Genomic DNA, 23,149 nt, shown 5'->3' on the forward strand with positions numbered 1-23,149 from the left:
ATCAATACAGCTTTCACCACAGGAAATCTCACCTATAGCCAACTGTATAGTAAATAAAATTATAGCAAAGTGTAAGTAGTCTTGCAGATAATCGACGCTAGGTGCGGGGAATGACTGTAGACTCTCAGCATAAGTGAATGTCACGTATTGAGAATAAATAGGAAGAAAGATCGATTAGTGTATGATTACGTGAATGCAGAACGATCACTGGGAGCACTCACATACATTAAGTTGGTTCAAAATGGCTCTGAGCACTATGGGACTCAACATCTGAGGTCATCAGTCCCCTAGAACTTAGAACTACTTAAACCTAACTAACCTAAGGACATCACACACATCCATGCCCGAGGCAGGATTCGAACTTGCGACCGTAGCTTTCGCGCGGTTCCAGACTGAGCGCCTATAACCGCTCGGCCACAGCTGCTGGCATACATAAGTTATCTAGGAATATGGGGACGCTGACTATTCAGGAGAAACAAATCTGGCATTCTACGGATCGGAGCATGGAATGAATAGACCCCTTAATTCGGCAGGTAGGTTAGAAAATTTAAAAAGGGAAACAGATAGGTTGAAGTTGGATATAGTAGGAATTAGTGAAGTTAAGTGGCAGTAGCAACAGGAATTCAGGTCGGGTGGCGACAGGGTTTTAAATACAAAATCAAATAGGGGCAATCAATAAGAAAACAACAATACGGGAAACCTACTACGAACAGCATAGTGATTGCATTATAGTAGTCAAGATAGATACGAAGCACACGCCCACCAGAGTAGTACACATTTATATGTCAACTAGCTCCGCAGATGGAGAAATTGAAGAAATATGTGATGAGACAAAAGAAACTGTTTGGATAGTTAAGGGAGACGAAAATGTTATAGTTAAGGGGAAGTGGAATTCGATAATAGGAAAAGGAAGAGAAGCAAAAATAGTTGGTGAATATGGACTGGGGGAAAGGAATGAAAGAGGAAGCCGCCTGGTACAATTTTTCACAGCGCACAATTTAATCACCGCTAACGTATGGATTAGGAATCATGAAAGAAGATAGTGTACGTGGAAGAGACCTGGAGACACTGGAAGGTTTTAGATTGATTATATAATAAGACAGAGATTTCGGAACCAGATTTTAAATTGTAAGACATTTCCAGAGGGAGATGTGGACTCTGACCACAGTAAAGTAAAGAAATAGCAAATAGGTAGGATATTAAGGAGATGGTAACTGGATAAGTTTAGAGAACCGAGGGTTGTTGAGAGTTTGAGAGGAAGCATTAGGGAACGATTGACTAGAACAGGGAAAAGAATACAATAGAACACGAATGGGTAGATTTGAGAGAAGAAATAGTTAAGGCAGCTGAGGATGAAATAGGAAAAAAGACAGGACCTAGTAGAAAGACTTGGATGACAGAGGAGATAATGAAATTAACTGATGAAAAGAGAAAATATAAAAATGCAGCAAATGAAGCAGGCAAAATGGAATATAAACGTCTAAAAATGAGACTGACAGGAAGTGCAAAATGCCTAAGCAGGAATGGCTGGAGGACAAATGTAAGGATTTAGAAGCATGTATCACTAGGGGAAAGACAGATACTGGTTACAGGAAAATTAAAGAGACATTTGGAGAAAAGAGTAGCAGCTATATGAATATCAAGAGCTCAGATAGAACACCAGTCCTAAGCAAAGAAGGAAAAGCTGAAAGGTGGAAGGAGTGTATATAGAAGGTCTGTACAAAGGTGATGAACTTGCAGGCAATATTACATAAATGGAAAAGGACTTAGATGAAGATGAGATGGGAGACGTGATACTGCGAGAAGAATTTGATACAGCACTGAAAGACCTAAGTCGAAACAAGGCCCAAGCAGTAGACGACATTTCGTCAGACCTATTGATAGCTTTGGGGTAGCCAGCCACGACGAAACACTTCCATCTGGTGTGCAAGATATACGAGACAGGAGAAATACTCTAAGACTTCAAGAGGAATGTAACATTCCAGTTCGAAGAAAAGCTGATGATGACAGGTGTGAATATTACCGAACTATCAGTTTAATAAGTCATGGCTGCGAAATGCTAACATGAATTCTTTAGACAGCAATGGAAAAATTGGTAGAAGCTGACCTCGGGTAAGATCAGTTTGGATTTCGGAGAAACTTTGGCACACTCGAGGCAACACTGTCACTACGAGTTATCTTAGAACATAGGTTGAGGAAAGGCAAACCAACGTTTATGTCATTTGTAGACTTAGCGTAAAGTTTTGATGATGTTGACTGGAATACTCTCTCTGAAATTCTAAAGGTAGCACGGGTAAAATATGGGGAGAGAAAGGCTATATACAACTTGTACAGAAATCAAACGACATTTATAAGAGTCGAGGGGCATGAAGAAGAAGCAATGAGTGAGAAGGGAGTGAAACAGGGTTGTAACCTATCCCAGATGTTATTCAAACTGTACACTGAGTAAGCAGTAAAGGAAAACAAAAATTCTGAGAAGGAATTAAAGTTCAGGGAGAAGAAATAAAAACGAAGTACGCCTATGATGATATAATTCTGTCAGACACAGCATAGGGCTTGGAAGAGCAGTTGAACGGAACGGACAGTGTCTTGAAAGGAGGATATAAGATGAACATCAACAAAACAAGGATAATGGAACCTGGTCGAATTTAATCAGATAAAGCAGAGGGAATTAGTTCAGGAAACGAGACACTTAAAGTAGTAGATAAGTTTTGCTATTTGAGCAGTAAAATAACCGATGACGGTAGAAATAGAGGGGTTATAAAATATAGACTGGCAATGTCAAGAAAAGCATTTCTGAAGAAGAGAAATTTTATTAACAGTGAATATGGATTTAAGTATTAGGAAGTATTTTGTGAAAGTATTTGTTTGGAGCATAGCCATGTATGTAAGAGAAACGGAGACGATTAACAGTTTTGACAAGAAGAGAACAGAAGTATTTGAAATGTGGTGCTACAGAAGAACGCTCTATATTAGCTGGGTAGGTCACCTAGCTAATGAGGAGGTACTGAATAAAATTGGGGAAAAAAGAAAATTATGGGGCAACCTGACTTGAAGAAGGGATTGGTAGACAGGATACATTCTGAGATATGAAGGTACGAGCTAACATCCCAAAGATGTTCGGGTTCACATGCGGTTCCTCTTCGTCGAAATGTCTTGGCTCAAACTCGTCTAGGGGTTTAACCGCACGTGTCGCATTACACGCCCTAAATTACGCACTTGTGACCTTTTGGTTAAATTGTCTGGCTGATGGCAAGTTTGCGAAATAAAAAAGTTAATTTAACATATAATAACAATAATAATAATATCGGGAACTAAATTAACGACCCATAAATGATGTAGGCCACATAGTTGCGATTTGTATAGAATAATGTTTATTAAGAAAGCAAAATAATAGAGAAAGTGGTCGTTTCAGAATTGCTATTACACTCGAGCGCATATCCATTTGACACAGTTCGATCATTCACAATCTCATCGTGAATTAAGAGTCCAACAGTCCACCTCACACCAGGCTCGCGGCTGCTCACCGCTGAGATACTAAATCCCGCAATACCACACAACGCGAAATTTTCTAGGTCGTTTCACTTCCTAGCTGCCTAAAGACCGACCGTCCGCTTTCGCATCTCCACCCATACTGTATGCATTGGTGACTCCAGCCGAACTGCACCAGTACTGCCTCTGCTCCTCTCCAGCCGCATTTAACTGTGTGCTGAATATCCTCGCTCAACTGACTGGGGCAGTTACCTTTCCTGAAGCCGTCCATCTGATTGTCTACAGCTTATTCTACATTATTTTACATTTTAACATATTTAAATAATCAAAGCTTGACCACTTTCACGTTCTAAATAAAGTAACAATAATATCCATTGTTAAATTCTTTTACATAAAACCAATACAATTTCCCTCTTAACTTTGATTGTCACGGCCAGTAGCCTTGCACCAATGTGCTTTCTGATAAATAAATAAAGAACGAAAGTAACTACCATGCACTAAACTTTACAACAAATATTCTGTTACCTAATGATTCAATGAGGTGTCAAGCTGTCATAGTTCAATGTGTTTTGTGTGGAGGAAATGATGATCTGATGCTTAACTAAAAATACTGATAATTTAAATTTACTATATCTTTTAAACAAACTTAAAGAGTTGATATTTACAAAGTTTGTCATTTTCATGATGCGCTTCTATATGAAATGTCGATCGTTAAGATCGACCTAAGCGTTCAAATTTTAGCATTCAGGTCTTTGTTACAAAACTTGTTAATTTCACTTGAACAGTAAATCCTAACTATTATAGATCTGATCAATACTCAAGTTCTATTGGGATCACCATGAAAATTTATAGAGGATGGCAGATTAAAATTACTGTGGCTTCATTCCCTGCATTACTACAGAATTAAATAGTTTTCATGAATGTTTTCCTTTATGGCCGATCCCGATCTTAGGTCCGCCATATTTAACACTGCTACGTCTCCTTGGCCACAAACGGCCTCTACTGGGTTTCCCTACGATGTAGGTTCTCATCTGTCTCACTCGTACAGTACAGCGCTTAGGCCTCAATAGACAATAGACGCCTGTGAGTTTCCCCATCTCGTGGTGAATCTGCACCCATTGTGGCACCCGGTTCTGGACGACAGGGTTCATTTCACAATTGCTGAAGGCTGACTGTTTCGGCCATATGTTTAAATGAGAGCGCAATGCTCCTTAACTCACTAAGGGATTACCAACTTCGTACTGGAGGGAAGTGTGAGGGGTAAAAATCGTAGAGGCAGACCAAGAGGTGAATACAGTAAGCAGATTCAGAAGGATGTAAGTCGTAGTAGCGATTCGGGGATGAAGAGACTTGCACAGGATAGAATAGCACGGAGAGCCTCATCAAACCAGTGTTCAGACTGAAGGCCACAACAACTTCAACAACATGAGGAAGGAGCAATTTAAAATGAAACGACTGTGTAAAACTAATCTCAAGTAAGGCAGATGCCAGATTGAGATTCACTGGAAGAATCCTTAGTAAGTGTAGTGCACACCCAAAGGAGGTAGCTTGCCAAGCCTTCCTTCAAATAATACCTGAATATTGTTCGTTAGTCTGGGACCTGGACCAGATACGACTGGCAGACGAAAGAGAAAAGCCGAAGAAGAGCAGTACATTTTGTTACAGGCTCGTTTAGCAAGCGGGAAAGCATCACGGAAGTGCTCAGTCAGCTCTAGTGGCAGGTGCTAAAAGAGAGGCGTTTAGCATTACAGTGTAATTTATTGTTAAAATTCCGAGAGCGCACGTTTGTATAAGTGTCGACCAATATATTGGTTCCATCTATCTATATCTCGCGGAAAGAACATGAAGGTAAAAGTAGAGTGTTTCAAGCTCACCTGGAGATTTACCAACAATAATTTCTCCCATGGACTATTCGCTAGCGGTACAGGAAAAGGGAAAGTAGCAGTGGTACACAAAATATCCTCCGCAACACACAATAAGATGGCTTACGGACTTGCGAAGTGTAGATGTAGATGGAAAAGAGACAGTGTACCTCAGGTAGTGGGCAGGATAATGCGCTTTGTGAACACAGTTCATTTTATGAACACGCCTCAGAGAGTCGATCCAGCCTTAATCGGTGAACGCTGTATCAGACAACTGCAAGAAGGGCGACCGGGACGGGTAGTTGCCTGCCGAATTGGTATACAACAAAGAGCGAAGTCATTCAAACAGCCAGCCGCTACCGTGAGACACAAATAGTTGATGATCTGCCTAATAGTGGTCAAGCGCGGTCAGCAACTGTAGCAGATGACGCCTGCCTCTGAATTATGGCTCATGGGATAACGCAACAGAACAGCGTGTCGCATTTCGGAGGCGAGAGTATGGACGACGTTGATCCAGACAGTATGCAACCGTTCCACTCTACCCGTTAGAAATAACAGTATAAACCACACAGAATTGTAGTACGCGAAGAAAATGGGAAGGGAACACCTGGAATGGATCCCGGATTAACGACGCTGGGTTCTCTCCACCGACGAGTGCAAGATTTTTCCTACTCCCGTTCATCGTCGCAGAAATGTATCAATGAGGCAAAGTACGTCACAGGCATGCGGCCAAGGTCCAACAGGGAGGCGGGTCAGTTATGTTTTGCGCTGCTATCACGTACGTATGTCGGACACCTCTCATCATTATCAGAAGCAATTTGATAGCTGTGCAGGGTCAGACAGGATCCTCAAACCTATTGTCCAGCCATGTGGTAAACATTCCAGTGATGAGTTTGTCTTTAAAGGCAATAATTTACGAGAAACGGCACCCACTTCGTAAATACCTCTCTCTAGTAGGAAGGAATTAACCGAATAGAATGTCCTGGAGTATCTGCTAAAATGAACGCCACTGATAATGTTTGAGAGCAATTGAAATTTGCTGTGAATCGTTGCGGAACTTCTTTCACACACTGGATGATCCCAGGAGTGCCACAGTCGAAGAGGGGTACAGACTTGAGCAGCAACGGCTCTACCATCAAATGGATAGCATGCCAAAGAGTATACAAGCATATTGAAAGTTACGCGGTGGGGTAACACGGTAACGAATGTTTTCAAGCAGCAGTTTCTTACTTCACTGATGGCACTTTCCAACAGAATGCCTTAATTTTGATTATTTTTTAAGTCTGTTTCTAAACAAACCTTTCTTTGTTTCAGAAGGCAGGGCATACAAGTGTGAGTATTAACGAGCCATCAGCTTAATAAATGATGGTTGCAAAATACTGACACTTATTATTTACCGAAGTCTAGAAAGACTCGTAGAAGCAACACCGACCCTACGGCTCGCCTTAGAGGACAGACTGAAGAAAGGCACTCCTGTGTTTACAGTATTTGTAAGTTTAGAAACCATTTTTGACAATGTTGACTGGAATACACTCTCTTAAATCCTGAAGGCAGCAGGGAAAATTACAAGGAGGAAAAGTTTATTTACAACTTGAATGAACACCAAATTGCAGTTGTAGAAGTCGAAGGACGTGAAAGGAAGCTTAGAAGGGAGTGAGAGAGGGTTTTAGATTGTCCCAGATATAATTCAGTCTGTACACTAAGCAATAAATAAAGGAAAATACGGAGAAATTTGTAAAGGGGATTAAAGTTTTGCGAGAAGAAATAAAAACTTGGAGGTTTGCGATGACATACACAAGGTGGCAATTATTAAATTATATGAAGAAAAACGTAAATTAGTTACAAACTACGGCGTACACACACTTTATTCAAAATGTTAACGTCACTACATATACTCGGATTTAGGTTATGAGATGTTAGATACGCCTGCCATCATCGGCGATGCTGTGGCACGAAAGTTTGCATGACCCGCTGAAGAGTCGGAACATCGATGCTGTCGATGACCTCCTGAATGACTGTTTACAGCTCAGCAATGGTTCTGGGGTTGTTTCTGCACACCTTGTCTTTAATATAACTCAAGAAAAAGGACTCGCATGTGTTTGGATCTGGAGAATATGGCGGCTAATCGAGGCCCATGCCAGTGGCCTCTGGGTACTCCAGAGCCAGAATGCGGCTCCCAAAGTGCTCTTCTAGGACATCAGACACTCTCCTGCTTCAATGGGATCGAGCTCCGTCTTTGATGAACCACATCTTGTCGAAATCAGGGTCACTTTGGATAATGGGAATGAAATCATCTTCCAAAACCTTCACGTACCGTTCGGTAGGCACTAAGCCATCAAGGAATATCGCACCGAATATGTTGTGATTGGACATTGTACACCACACAATCACCTGTTGAAGGTGAAGAGAATTATCGACCGCGAAATGCGGATTCTCAGTCCCCCAAATACGCCAATTTTGCTTATCGAAGAACCCATCCAAATGAATGTGGACTTCGTCGCTGTGTCAAAGCATACAGCGCACACTAATTCCCATCATGTTCTGCGGCCAACCACGCAGTCTGAACGTCCTAAGGCAAACCGTTCAGAAGTTATGACGATTTTATTTCATACAATTCGATAATTGTTTCTCTGTAATTATGTGAGAGACGGCGAAAACTTGAAATGTTAGTTGAACAGAATGGCTAACATCGTTAAAACACATAACGAGCAACAAAAATAGCGAAAGGGTAACGGAAATCCGTCAGTTTAAATCAGACGGTGCTGATTGATTCAGATTAGGAAACGAGACACTAAAACTAGTAGAAGATTTTTGCTATTTGGGCAGCAAAACAAGTGGCGAATGTCAATGTATGGACGATATTAAATGCAGACTGGTTACAGAAAGGAAATGGGGTTTGCAAGATCCCCTCGCTTCTGAACTGATGCTGTTATTACTCAGCTTAGCCGCGAGTCCGTAGAGGGTGGTGTATGTGACGTATAGTATAAGTGGTCAGCATAACCCGGAATTGGCGAGTAAGTCGGACCTTCCTTGATCCGCCTTGGTGGGTCGTGTCGTCGGATTTCCTCCTACCTGTGGGCGGTGCAGCTCTCGTAAATGTCGTCCCGTGCAGATTCTTCATTGGCGCATTGGATGTCTCTGTCGGTGGAAGCTAATTATCTGAAATTAATGTCGATCAACTTTGGGGTATCTATTTCCTCGAAATTAGCATTCAGAATGCCGTAATATCACTTTTATTCCTATTAGATCACTAATGAAACACTCATGTCACAAACTACTCGTAACCGAGAGCATGACTACCATCGAACAAGACAGGAAGAGAGCTCTTAACGCCGACTGGCGACTTTGGCGCGCAGTTCGTATCTCTTACTAGTTTCGTCACAGTTCGTGGATTTCCGATCAAGTTCGTACTTATTAAGATATGCATTTGTTAATGAACTGGTGTGAATTTTAACGTGGCAAAATTATGATAAATAGTTTTAAACATCCAGAGGCTCCTCCTAGTATTCATGTTGTCATAAATGACTTAATTATTAAATATAAATAAACAAAATCGGTGACTTTGGTGCCAAGATGGCGGTACTTCCCGTCATGTATATTTCCCAGGCTGACGATTGTTGTTACCGTCCAGCGCCGAGCCCCACCCCACTACGCACGACATATGGTCGCTTCGTCACCTAGTCAGCCAGCGTGGGAAATGCTCTCCGACTCATGGCCGGCTACGGATTACAGCACTTCCTAACAATCGTGAATACATCAATAACAGACCATAATTTATTGAAACTGGTAAAAATGTCTTCCTCACGTAAGAGGCACCTCAAAGGTTCTCAAAAAGTGAAATTTATTAACATCGATTATAAGTGTAAGTGAACGATAAATACACTCCTGGAAATGGAAAAAAGAACACATTGACACCGGTGTGTCAGACCCACCATACTTGCTCCGGACACTGCGAGAGGGCTGTACAAGCAATGATCACACGCACGGCACAGCGGACACACCAGGAACCGCGGTGTTGGCCGTCGAATGGCGCTAGCTGCGCGGCGTTTGTGCACCGCCGCCGTCAGTGTCAGCCAGTTTGCCGTGGCATACGGAGCTCCATCGCAGTCTTTAACACTGGTAGCATGCCGCGACAGCGTGGACGTGAACCGTATGTGCAGTTGACGGACTTTGAGCGAGGGCGTATAGTGGGCATGCGGGAGGCCGGGTGGACGTACCGCCGAATTGCTCAACACGTGGGGCGTGAGGTCTCCACAGTACATCGATGTTGTCGCCAGTGGTCGGCGGAAGGTGCACGTGCCCGTCGACCTGGGACCGGACCGCAGCGACGCACGGATGCACGCCAAGACCGTAGGATCCTACGCAGTGCCGTAGGGGACCGCACCGCCACTTCCCAGCAAATTAGGGACACTGTTGCTCCTGGGGTATCGGCGAGGACCATTCGCAACCGTCTCCATGAAGCTGGGCTACGGTCCCGCACACCTTTAGGCCGTCTTCCGCTCACGCCCCAACATCGTGCAGCCCGCCTCCAGTGGTGTCGCGACAGGCGTGAATGGAGGGACGAATGGAGACGTGTCGTCTTCAGCGATGAGAGTCGCTTCTGCCTTGGTGCCAATGATGGTCGTATGCGTGTTTGGCGCCGTGCAGGTGAGCGCCACAATCAGGACTGCATACGACCGAGGCACACAGGGCCAACATCCGGCATCATGGTGTGGGGAGCGATCTCCTACACTGGCCGTACACCACTGGTGATCGTCGAGGGGACACTGAATAGTGCACGGTACATCCAAACCGTCATCGAACCCATCGTTCTACCATTCCTAGACCGGCAAGGGAACTTGCTGTTCCAACAGGACAATGCACGTCCGCATGTATCCCGTGCCACCCAACGTGCTCTAGAAGGTGTAAGTCAACTACCCTGGCCAGCAAGATCTCCGGATCTGTCCCCCATTGAGCATGTTTGGGACTGGATGAAGCGTCGTCTCACGCGGTCTGCACGTCCAGCACGAACGCTGGTCCAACTGAGGCGCCAGGTGGAAATGGCATGGCAAGCCGTTCCACAGGACTACATCCAGCATCTCTACGATCGTCTCCATGGGAGAATAGCAGCCTGCATTGCTGCGAAAGGTGGATATACACTGTACTAGTGCCGACATTGTGCATGCTCTGTTGCCTGTGTCTATGTGCCTGTGGTTCTGTCAGTGTGATCATGTGATGTATCTGACCCCAGGAATGTGTCAATAAAGTTTCCCCTTCCCGGGACAATGAATTCACGGTGTTCTTATTTCAATTTCCAGGAGTGTAGTTGAGACAAGAAGAGAATAGCCTTCGAAATGGTGTGGTACAGAAGAATGTAGAATATTACGAAGGTAGATCGGATAGATTGTCGTGAATTGAATTGGGTCGTAAATAAATTTGTGCCACACGTAGACTAAAATAATGAATCGGTTGATAGGACGCATCCTGAGGCTTGAAGGAATTGTCAATTTATTAATAGAGGGAAGGGTGGAAGGTAAAACTTTGGAAGTATACCAAGGTTTGACTACGGTAAACAAGAGAAATGGATGCTGGTTGCAGCAGTTATGCAGATATGAAGAGAGTTGCATAGGATGGACTAGCATGGATAGCTGCAACGGATCAGTCTTCGACTGAAGACCAGAACAACATGGCTTGTACTTTCAGTTCCTGCTTCATTTGCATCTAAGTGCGCACACTTTCGCATATACGATGGTTGGGGAGAACCTTCTGACCACAGCTCACTGAGAGACTGAATGTCACATGGAGGGACTGCGAGCATGTAAAGCTCTAACGAAAGTTCGTAAGCGAGCAGAGAGGAATTGGGACTCGATCTAGGGATGATAGTGGCTGAAAACGGGAAATCCACTGACATAAGCTACTTTGATAAGGGGCAGATTGTTATGGACTGCCACCTGGGAAAAAACGCCTCGAAAAAGGCATAAACGGTCGGTTGTTCATATGCTACTGTTCTGAGAACCTAAGGAAAGTGGTTGAAGGACGGTGAAATGACTGAAGTGAGGTGGGTGGCAAGCTGCTGGATGTCCGCACCTCGTTACAGAATGTGGAAGTGGTAGGTTTGTCCGCTCTGTTTAGCAGAACGACGATATGTGGCAGATCAGAGGGCAGAATAGAATGCTGGTGCAGCCACGTTTCAGAGCACACCTTTCAGTGCACATTGTTGAACTGAAGCTCCACTGCAGACAATTGTACGTGTTCCAGTGTTGACCAACGACATTGTCAATTATGATTACAGTGGGCACGGAATCATCGATATTAACCATTCAATCAATGGAAATGTGTAGCCTGGTTAGATGAATAACGTTGTTTGTTGTACCAGATAGATAGTTGGGTCCGGATACAACGTCATCCAGGCGAACAGCTTCTCAAAAGATGCACCATGCAGCAGACGTGGGCCTGTGCGAACAGTGTTACGTTATGGGGAATATTCACCTGGGCTGTCATGGGACTTACGGTAGTTTTCGAAGGCACAATGACAGAGGCGGACTATGTGAATTTTATTGTGGACCACCTACATTGCTTTGTGCTGATGTCTTCCTCGACATCAATGGCATCTTACAGGGTGAGAACAGACCACAGGTTCGTAATTTACGGGAATTACTTTGAGAGGTGGCATGAGCCCACTTTCATATTTCTATCTTACTCTGAGTAATTTGATTTTCCTCTCTAATTGCATGCAGTGAAAAGTTGCTATTCCTTCACACGCGGACTTCCCACGCAGCGTCTCGTCACCCGGGCGTTCCGGTGACAGGCGGGTTCTGCTGATCTTGAAAGGGTTAAGCTGACGGGTGTGAGAGAGTCGAGTGGATGCTTCCCAGACGCCGACATTGTCATGAGAACGGGACCGACACGCCCACAGGGGCCTGACGGAGCGGCTGGGCTAGAGATTCCGTTACTTCGTAGAAACTTAGTGAAAACACTTCCTGGCGGGCTACCAGTGAGGCGTGGGAATGACTTGTGTTCCCAGGCAGTCTTGGCGGGCATATTCCCGCGTTTTCTGCAAAATCGTAACTGTGATTGGCTTGCTCAGGGGATAGCTCCGTGACGTAGCAAAATCGGCGCAGAAATTGGCGCCAAGTATCTCCATTGGTGGAATAGTAGTCCGTCGGCAATACAGTGGAGTTTTCCGCCGGTTTTCGAGTTGCTGATTGGAACGTTTAACCATGGCCACTGTCATGGGGCGGGAATGTTCGGTGTTCGGCTTGTACGGGTGCTCTTGAGAGGATCGGCTCCCCCCTTTCGGTCGGAGTAGGTTACAAGACTGAGCTCTCGCTGCTCTGGACAGCCTGCCTTCCGTTGGCTGTCTAATATACTTCCATTTAACTGTAACTGTTTGACGAAGTTGCTGAAGTTTCGACTTCAACGTAACTTTCCGAGTACAGTTGGCAATTGAGCGTTCTGTGAATAAGCGGCCTATGTTGTCCGTCCTGAGCAGTTTTGGCTAAAGTTGTCTGTATCGGAGTTACTGTGTGACTTTGCTTGTTAAAATCACTCACTGTACCATCAGTGATTGTGTAGCGAGCCTTCTTCGTCTCCCTCAGAGGCGCATTTGTATTGATAGGAAGTCTTTAGTCTGGAACAACATGATCAGGATAATTAGTTTCGGGCTAAACTCGCGACATTATCATCACCACGACTGGATGTCGAAGCAACCAGTCATCGCTTCCGGTACGCCAGATCGTGTCCTTGCAGTTAAGAAGACAGCTTGGTAATGTATGTCCGCAGCACCGGCAAATTAGGGAATTTTGCTCTGTGATAATCAGAGCTCAGCAGAGCACGCCTGTTCCCATCTTTTCTTACGTGGTACTGTCTTGGGTGTTCATTGTCTGAGTTCTCACTACTGTAGCAGCAATTAATGTTGGGTTGGGTGGGTGTTTCTCTTAAGATTTGAGTTGCAAGGAATTGGCTCCACATACCACTTGGTCATAAACGTCACAAGCTAGTTTACGGAAAACTTCACCTTCACAGCATTTATTTGAGTATTCAATTTGACGTATTGTAAATATTTCATGTGTTGTGTTTATTATTTTGAGTTTAGTCATAATAAATCAAATTGTTATTTTGGACAGAACTTTCATTCTGTAGATCGGTAGAGCAACCCTTTCATTTCTCACGACGTTAATGAAACTTATTTATCAAATTAATTTCTATCAAACTAAATTATTGCAGGTGCCAAACTCTTTTCTACTCCACTTGCGGGGTCGATTAGAGTCAGTTCGCGTTTCATCTTAATCCATGCGCAACAGCAAAAGTCGGAGTTAGGAAAGGAGGGGGGGGGGCTTAGAACATCATTTTCATATGAAGATTCTAGAAAAATTTAGTGTTAGATACATTGCTAGCACCGGCACCTCTCAACTTGATCCATGCGTAGACATCTGGTGCTACATACCTGCGGAAAGCCATCCAAGGACTTGTCGATTTCATGCCACGCAGAATCTCTGCATGTGGCCACAATTATTTGCCTTATTTCTGTATGCAAGTGGTATACAACTTATTTGAGCAGTTTAGATAGTTATTGACACGCAGGAAGCATAGTCTGATGGCAGATTATACGATACAAGAGAAGACTGTAAGGGCGTTGTTATGCCTACCTCGCCAGCACTGAGGACGCCTTGGGCGACGCACTCGGCGCCAACCCACATGCTGCTGTGCAGCACCCGCACACCTGCAACACACAAAGCATGCCTTGTTACACACACCCGACAATATTTCAACACAGTGCATTGGTAATTTAGTTTTTAAACGTGGTTGTAATAATTTTCTTACATGTGTCGGGCCCCAAATTCGACAGGCATCCGACATGCCTCACAAGGGAAGCAATCACCCAATGGACTACAGATTTTGCTCAGCTTTCGCACTATTGTAGTACATATTCAGATGTAACGAATTCTGGTATAGTGCGATCAGGTTCTCAAGCGTTTTCGGGCAATCGAGGTTCGAAATTTCAGGGGCTTGTTGAATATTATACGAGAGGCCAGCCGTCGACAAGCGGCGTTGGTGCAACTGGCTAAGAGGACAGACTAGAAATCTGTACAGTATTAGAGTATCGTCATTTTTTTCTAATCTTGGCCCAGACACGAGTATCACTGCAACTAATCATGGTGCCTCGAAAAGGAATAATTATGATCATAATAAAATAACAGAAATCAGAGATCACACGGAAAGATTTACGTGTTCTACGTGAAATATATGAAATGTATTCGCAGTTGCGAATACGAAAAACCATCAGCTGTGTAGGGAAATGATGACAATGAAAATTTATGCTGGATCGGGACTCAATCCGAATTTCCCGCTTTATGCGAGCGGTCACCTTGACCGTTTGGCTATCTGTGCACAGCCCACGGTCAGAACCAAACTTCCATACTTCGATGTTCCTGCGTCATGATATGTACTCGTACACACATTAGGTAATTCGCGTACAGGGGACATTTTAATTGAAAGTCGCTGCTTGGTATCGGCGGATAACTACAATATCGCAGTGCCTGTATTGTTAAGAAGAACGATGCGCCCATGTCCGAAGGAACATTGCATCGATATACATAGATGTGAGTAATACTGTATATTGGTTGACTCCTGTAGGAACGAACACTCTCGGAATTTCAACAGTAAATTACACCATTATGTAGAACGCCTCTCTTGTAGTGTATCACTGGAGCTGACTGATCATTTCTGTGACACTTTCGCGCTTACTGAATGAACCTGTAACGAAATGCTCTGCTCTTCTTTGGATCTTCTCTTTCCTCTATCAGTCGTATCTCGTACAGGTCCGAGACTGACGAACAATATGCAAGTACTATTCGAACGAGGGTTTTGTAAGTTACCTTCTTTGTGGGTACACTACACTTTCTGAGAATTCTTACCGTCGATTAGTTTTATGTGGTCGTTCCGCTTTATATCGCTCCGTACTCATACTCCGTGACATTTTGGAGATGTGACATCTTCCAGCGATTGTTCTGCAGTCGTGTAGTCAGCGTCTTTCTGGCTATTTATTCACAGTGCTTTACTTTTTTTTATACTGGGGGTCAATTGTCAATCCCTGTCCCAAGCGTCGATCCTTTCCAGATCGTCCTGAATTTTGTTATAATTGTGTAGTGTTTGCGGCTCATTTGTATAAAACAGCATCATTCGCGGAACACCTTATGGAACTTACGACGTCATTCATTACGTCAAAAATTTTGCCACAGTATATGAAATATGAAAAGACAACGCCAAAATTTCGTGTAAATTTATGTATCCGTTATTTAAAATAGGCCATAGGACTTGGATTATAAATATTAAGCAAAATAAAAATTATGTCAATTGAAAAAGAATTGTAAGAAAATACGTATGTGTGTGTCATTTATGTTCTGTCTGTCAGGGAATACGGAGGTATTATGTATTTGTATTGGATCCAATGTTTTGCTCAGGAAGTTGTGTAATGTGTGGTTAACTACATTATCGTGGGTGGAAATAATTGTTGCCTGATTTTAAGAATTAATAGAAGAGTTATTTGAAATAGAGATTTGCGTTAGTGGTCAAACAAATGGCTACTGTATTAGCTGCAGCCTTTGTTTTCATCGCATGAATAAAGAAGCAGTTTCATTATAAGTAATAATTCTGCTTTTCCTTTAATGCTGTCTGCCTCGTGTTATGTTCTGCCAGTCGTGTGTCTTTTCTGTGCAAGAGAAGTGCAGTAGTAATTCAAAAGAAATAGTGAAAGTATCACTGTAGAACCAAGTTTTGCCAGTCTACAAGGATACAAGATAATACCCAGCTCAAAGTAGAAGATAGACGAAAACTGTGTAGCCGTAATTTTGCTAAATTAAAGTCAAAAGCTCACTTAGTCAAATAGTTATTTCATCAGATTGAAATTACACGATTCGGTTTAACTGAAGCTTATGATTTCTTGATTTATATATTAAAGTTTCAAACAGCTTTTAGTTTAATAAGAAAGTAATAAAGTATGTACATCCGTTCTGTAGTACTTTACAGAGTTGTACACTGAGATAAAGAGAACGAAAAAATTATTGCTCTAATTGACAACAGATAATATTTTCAGAAAGTTTCCAGGTGCAAGAGAAAGTAAACGAGTGATAAATAACGTATAACGAAAAATACTTGTTTGTAGCTTCATGTTTCAGAAAGAGAAATGAACTATAACGCTACAAGATGCTGAATAAACTGGTTTTTATACTGGGTTACGAATTTATAAATGCTTTAATTGGTATAACAGCTCTGTTAAAATTAAAGAGCTATTACTAGCAGAGCAATCGGTGATATAGCAGCGAAAGCCAATGATGTTATTGTATGTGCTACAAGCTTGCACGCATTTGATCTACTATTTTATTATTTAATATTGGTAAGGCCTACTAAGGACCACAAGAAATAACTTGTCTTCTTTCTTATCTCCTTTCTTTATTTCCAGTAGCTTTTCATTCTCTGTCTATGTTTTTCTCTTCTTTCTTCTGTTCATAATGCGCCTGTCTTTTTCTCCAAACTTTTTACTTTTTCTCTCAACTTTTCTCTTTCTCCTACTTCTTCCTCCGTTGTTTCCAATTCGCTCAGGTCTGCTATAACTTCTTTAATCCACGCCATTGATGTTAGCGGATTCCTGTCAAAAATGTTAAAAATTCTTTTTAATATTCTTTGTTCGTCAAGCTTCTTTAGGTGTTCATAGAATACAACTCTTCTCTTCCTCATTGTGTCTAATATTCATTCTAGTTTTTCATTCAGTTTCCCGTCTTCATATTTTGACTCCAAGATTTTCCTGATAATTATCCTTTCGTTCAATTACGTTTCACAAAAAATTTAGTCTGTATTTAATGAAAGGCATTCTGAACCATAAAGACATTCTGGTGTAATTAAAGTGCTGTAGTGCCGGGGTTTTGCATTTGCGGAAATAGATTTCTTGTTATATAGGTTTTTTTATTAATTGAAAAGCCATCTCCTTTCCCTTGTAAGCTAGCTTCTTTGTCCAAAGCTTTTGGATGTATTACTTTACCCAGATATTTAAATTTTGTAGCATTTTTGTATTCTTTCACTATCAGTTTCCATGTATTACGGCGCCTCCTTCACATATGTCATATACACTGTTTCTCCAAAAGTTATACATAGGCCTGCTTTTCAAGCTGTCTTGTAGGAGATTTATTTGCGTTGTTGCATCTTCTATGGATTCGGCTATGACAGCAATGTCGTCCACAAAAGCCAAACGATCAGTACTCAAATTATCCCCATTTCTCCCAATTATTTTTAATTATTTCTTCTTCTGTTCTCTTCCTCCATTTACTGCTTACTCTTGCTAGTACACAGCTTATCAGCAGTGGGGAGAATCCATCTCACTGTCTTACACCAGTTCGTATTTCAAAAGCCTTGTAGGTTACACCTAAAAATTTAATTTTGCATTTTGTATTTGTTACTGTTTGTTTTTTAAGATTACCCCTTATTTGTTGTCAGCTCCAAAATCTTTTGAGTTGTTGAATGATATTTCCCTGTCAATCGAATTAAAGTATACAAATGTTATGTAAATTCTATACCTGATTATAAATCCACAGAATACTCTCCGCACACTTCAGATACAGTGTATATCATTCCTTACTGTGCAAACAATCCTTTATGTGTTCGAGTAGTGTTTGCCACCTAGATTGTGGTCGGGTTTTCTAACTCGTCATAACGCGCTGCACCACAAAATGGAGGCAGTCGGTTCAAATTCTATAAGTGGAAGTAAATTTTCTTAGTAGTATATGGTTGGTAAGAGGAGGAGAGGTTATACCAAACATCCCCTGATTCAGCTGCGGATCCAGGGCGAGCGTGTAGCGACGTAATTTGTTACATCATTTGAAACGCATTGGTCTGAAAATGCTAGAATTCATGTGTTATGTAAGATCTATATCAACAACGAACTCTCACAACTTCGACAACGCCATATTTTACACGGTATGATGTGGAAGTGTGCATTCGACATTAACAGTATTTCACGTGGCACTACGATTGTAAACTCAAGTATACAGATTATGGCTGTGTGAGCTTGTAAATTGGGCACGGGAAGCTGTTTCTAGAAATGTCTTCTCATTTGGGAAAAGGGGAGAGAATGGGGGGAGGTGAGAGGCTTCCATTGCTTAATTCCACACACAACCCGTAGCGTCCCACGAACTGAAAGTAAACGACGATGATTAGTTATGGCGCTCCATGACGTTGGTATCAACGCCTGCACTAAAATGTGTGTTATATAATGCTAGACAATACCTGTGGAGAGATATGGCAACTGTGGGAAAGTTTTAGCTGATAATTTATTTCAGTCACAGTTGAGATTTAATGTAACGATTACGCCATGTGAATACTATGACTTTAAACTACTGAAACACTATTATCAGAGTGTAGAATGTTTTTCAATACTTAACTCAAACTCTATCATTTTCAAACACTTGCAATTGAACAATCACACGCTTACGTACTAAAATGAAACCATTTACACAGGGTGGCCCACCTAACGTGAACAGATCAAAATACCTGCGACGGTTGCAGATATAAAACACGGTTTCCTCCAAATGGTGGTACGTAAGGAGGCCTGCAAATTTTTCTACATTCTGACCACTCAAAGTGTTTCTATTTACAGATATATAAAAGCAATTATCTACCTTTAAAATGGAACAACGTAATTTTTAGCGTATTCGATAGCATGAGAAACCAGGATCCTGTGATGAAAGTCAGACAACAATCTTCTAAAACAAGGTTTATTCAGCTCCATTTTCTTGTCAACATAGGCTAACATGACGAAAACTGCACTGCGTCGACAAACTTTAGCATCGCTTTTCGACCAGCTTCCAGGTTTTTGCGAATCTTTCGGTGCGGATATTAGCATAAACTATATCACTGAACTTCTCTTTTCACGAACTACTGAATGGACTTAAAAAGTACGTAGTTCAATTTAATATATAAAATTATACATTTCGAGTGTTAACCGTACGGAAAAATACTCGCCTTTTAAAACAGTCATATGGTGAAAACCGTGTTTGGAAATCTGCGGAGAGTTTAGGGCGCACATGATAGGTGAAAACCTTGTATAGTCTGACGACTAAATTTCTTTTCAAAAGAACCAGTACGATTGATTGAAACGGTTTAAAATATAAAATTTAATATCATCTTCAGTCGAACAAGAGAAAAATTTGAGTTTATAACACAAATATCCGTTTCTAGTTACGTGGTATGGTTATTGCACAAAACTTTATAAATGAAATGAGTTAGCTGAAACAATATTTGTAGTGAATAGTACGTCGAACGAGCGACTGCACGTAAACCTCCGTTTGGCTCTAATTTATTTTATTTTCTTGTCACGCCCATCACACGAAAAGTATGTGGGAGAAAGTAATATTTTGCCTGACTCTTGGAAGTGATACAAACCTTTTCATGATACACAGCACATCTCTTCTAGCGTCTGCCACTTGAGTTTTGTGAAAGTCTCCGTAAAGTGCTCACCAATACTAAATGAAGACTTACGAAACTCGCCGCTCTTCTTTGGACCATATCTATCTCCTCTATTAATCCTGCATTGGAAGGATCCGAGACCGACGAACAATATTCAGGGATCGGTCTAACGAATGGATTGTAATTCACATCTTTCTCTCTTGCTCTCACTTTCTCTTCCCCCCCCCCCTCTCTCTCTGTATCTGTCTGTGTCCTTAGCTCTTAACTAAAGAAACAGCATTAACACAACAAAAAATTTACGTACATATCTCTTATCTTATTACAAAGTTACCTTCCGTCGAATGCTTGTAATTTACTCAGGTAGCCTTAACATTGCTGTAGTTTAAATTTCTTAATATGTTGGTTGTTATATAAGTACAGCTACGCACTGAATGAGATGTCGCTTGAAATCCTTTATGACTCAATATGTGGCCTAAGTACTCCTTTTGCTCTTGAAAGAATTAGCATTTTTGTAGCTTACACTTTAGTCCACATTGTTGTAGCAGCAGACGTCGTCAATGCATTTATAGGTACCAGAAACAGCAGGGAGCCATTTGATTCTCGTAACACTGTCAGTAGTGTTGCCCGTTGGCTGGTTGTGATGGGTGTGAGGATGTCTTGTTGCACTGGACGATCTAATTTGACTTGAGGTCATCTCGTAGTACTGCTGGCACTGGTCTAGCTCCAAAGAAGCATGTAGACCTCTACAGAGTTACAATGAACTTATAATTTACTCGGTTTGTTACTTCAGTCACTTCTGTTTATATGAAAATATCTTCACGATAGTGAAAATGCCTGTAATATATAAGGGGTGGTTACTAGATTATGCATCTGTTGTAATTCATTATTTCACTGAACAGCTAGATGTTCACTTACTTTAATTACATTTTTACACATTGACGCCATCTTGCGCTGACCATTTCTGGAGTATTCTTGAAACAGATGGATATTTGTTAGATGATGAACCAGGTGATGTGACAGATATAACAGAATATTATTTCTCATTTAAAGATACTTTGTATCAATCAACTGTATCCGTACTTCTGTATTTCAAAACATGAAATTTTCATAAGCCTCCAAAGTACTGTCATCTGGCGATTATCCTCACTTAATACTTCGATGTGTGCAGTGAGCCAGTTTGCGCCCAAATGTCGTGAAGTAATACAGACCATATACTCTGTATCCACGTTCGACAACTTGTCTCGTTTTACAAAAGGATGTGTTACAGATACTTGGATGATTTCTACCCCTCTTCGTTTTTTTTACCACGTGCATTTAATTTATTTGATCAATGTTCTTCACTGAATGCTTGCTTCTTCCCTTTTTGCAATCTAAGTTTTATGTAATTTACAATTGTGCCAATTTTTTCACTGATGCTCGTGTCTCCCGTCTCAGAAAAATTGACATTCTATCGTGACTCGGGAACTTATTTTACGGGAAGACTCAGACTGGTTCCCTTCATACAGGACATTCTTCAAGATTCTATGAAAGCTATTGTGAATGTTGTATGTATATTTGGTGTTATTGCACTATTGCATTTTCCGGGACATTAGATTGGACGAAGAAGGCCCATTGAGTTCCCTCCACGGTCGTCAGATGTACCACCTATGGAGTTTTACTTGTGAGGAACCGTGAAAGATAACGTCTATCGACATCTTACCAGGTAGGATTGTCGGAGGACATCGAAAAAGTACAAGGAAGGGCAGCCCGTTTCGTGTTATCGCGCAATAGTGGTGAGAGTACCACTGATATGATAAGTGAGTTGGGGTGGCACTCACTGAAACAAAGGCGTTTTTTTTTTTTTTTTTTTTTTTGCTGCGAGATTTATTTACGAAATTTCAATCACCAACTTTCTCTTCTGAATGCGAAAATATTTTGTTGACACCCACCTGCGTAGGGAGAAATGATCACCATAATAAAGTAAGAGAAATCAGAGCTCGAACGGAAAGATTTAGGTGTTACTTTTTCCCACGCGCCATTCGAGAGTGGAATGGTAGAGAAGTATGAAAATGGTTCGATGAACCCTCTGCCAGGCACTTAAGTGTGAATTGCAGAGTAACCATATAGATGTAGATGTACATGTAGAAGACACGCACGCTGGAGGAACTTCGCCAGGGTATTACAGCGACATGTGCAGCGATCTCCACTGTAACATTTACTGACGTAGTTCTGGCGTCCGCTCGTCGTTCTGTTATGTGTATAGCCGCCAACGGTGAACATTTTGAATATTTAAAGTAACCATGTGCTAAACTGAAGGTTGTACAACGTGTGTGATGAGTTATTAAATGTAAAATAAATACATAAGTAATACTTCTCATTCTTGAAAATGTGTATACATTTTTCTGGCGGCCTCAGTAATGGAGGAAACTGAGGATAAATAGAACAACCGATTTTAAAAAGAGGAAACAGTGAATGGTAAACCCCAACGATAAATTTTATTGGAGCCACAAGGAAAATGATATCAAAAGAAAAGCTATTGCTCACTGTGCTCAACGAACAGAAACAGATAAGGAAAATATCGTCTATTACAATAGTTCATGTGTAGAGTGTTGTCAATTGCAGGCAGTTCTCACAATACAAACCAGTTACATAATAACGTGGTCCAACAATAGCAGCTAATTAGGCGCTCAAGATGGCTGAATTCATGTCCCGGGAGCGCGTAATGGCGCATGGCTGCTTCACTGTTTCTGCTTAGCCATGTTGTACTGCGAGAACGTTCTTGCTAAATAGAAGTTAATTATTTGAATTCTGAGTTTATTCTAAATTACGTTACATCTAAGACGCGTGAATTCAGTCATATTCTATTATGTTGAAGATAGTAAAACGGAGAAAAATAGATCCAGCAACACACCATGATACTGAATCTGTTCTGACGAGAAAGAGTATGATGACGTATTTGTAGACAGTACGAACGCTTCAGTGAGCGAAGATGAATTGCGAGCTCGAGGCGAAGCCGCTGACAACGTGGTTAATTCAAATGGCTCTGAGCACTATGGGACTCAACTGCTGTGGTCATCAGTCCCCTAGAACTTAGAACTACTTAAACCTAACTAACCTAAGGACATCACACACATCCATGCCCGAGGCAGGATTCGAACCTGCGACCGCAGCAGTCCACGGTTCCGGACTGCGCGCCTAGAACCGCGAGACCACCGCGGCTGGCGAACGTGGTTAATACTACAGGTATTACTATAATGAGTTCTACGATTACTCCAACTGCCAGTCAAGTACCAGATATAATTGCTATGTTGTACCATGTGTTACAGAAAAAAAGTGAAATATCAACTGAAATATCAACTGAAATATCATCTGAAATATCA

General features: G+C 41.8%; 1 long non-coding RNA gene across 1 annotated transcript in view; it reads right to left on the reverse strand.

Moving 5' to 3' along the window:
* Window positions 1-23,149, reverse strand: part of LOC126249585 (uncharacterized) — a 183,783-nt gene that overhangs the window by 49,109 nt on the left and 111,525 nt on the right. The window contains exon 2 of the long non-coding RNA XR_007545618.1: window positions 13,982-14,055. This is a non-coding gene — a long non-coding RNA (uncharacterized LOC126249585). The remainder of the gene's footprint in view (window positions 1-13,981; window positions 14,056-23,149) is intronic.

This window comes from Schistocerca nitens, chromosome 3, assembly GCF_023898315.1.
Source record: "Schistocerca nitens isolate TAMUIC-IGC-003100 chromosome 3, iqSchNite1.1, whole genome shotgun sequence".
NCBI classification, from domain to species: Eukaryota; Metazoa; Arthropoda; class Insecta; order Orthoptera; family Acrididae; genus Schistocerca; species Schistocerca nitens.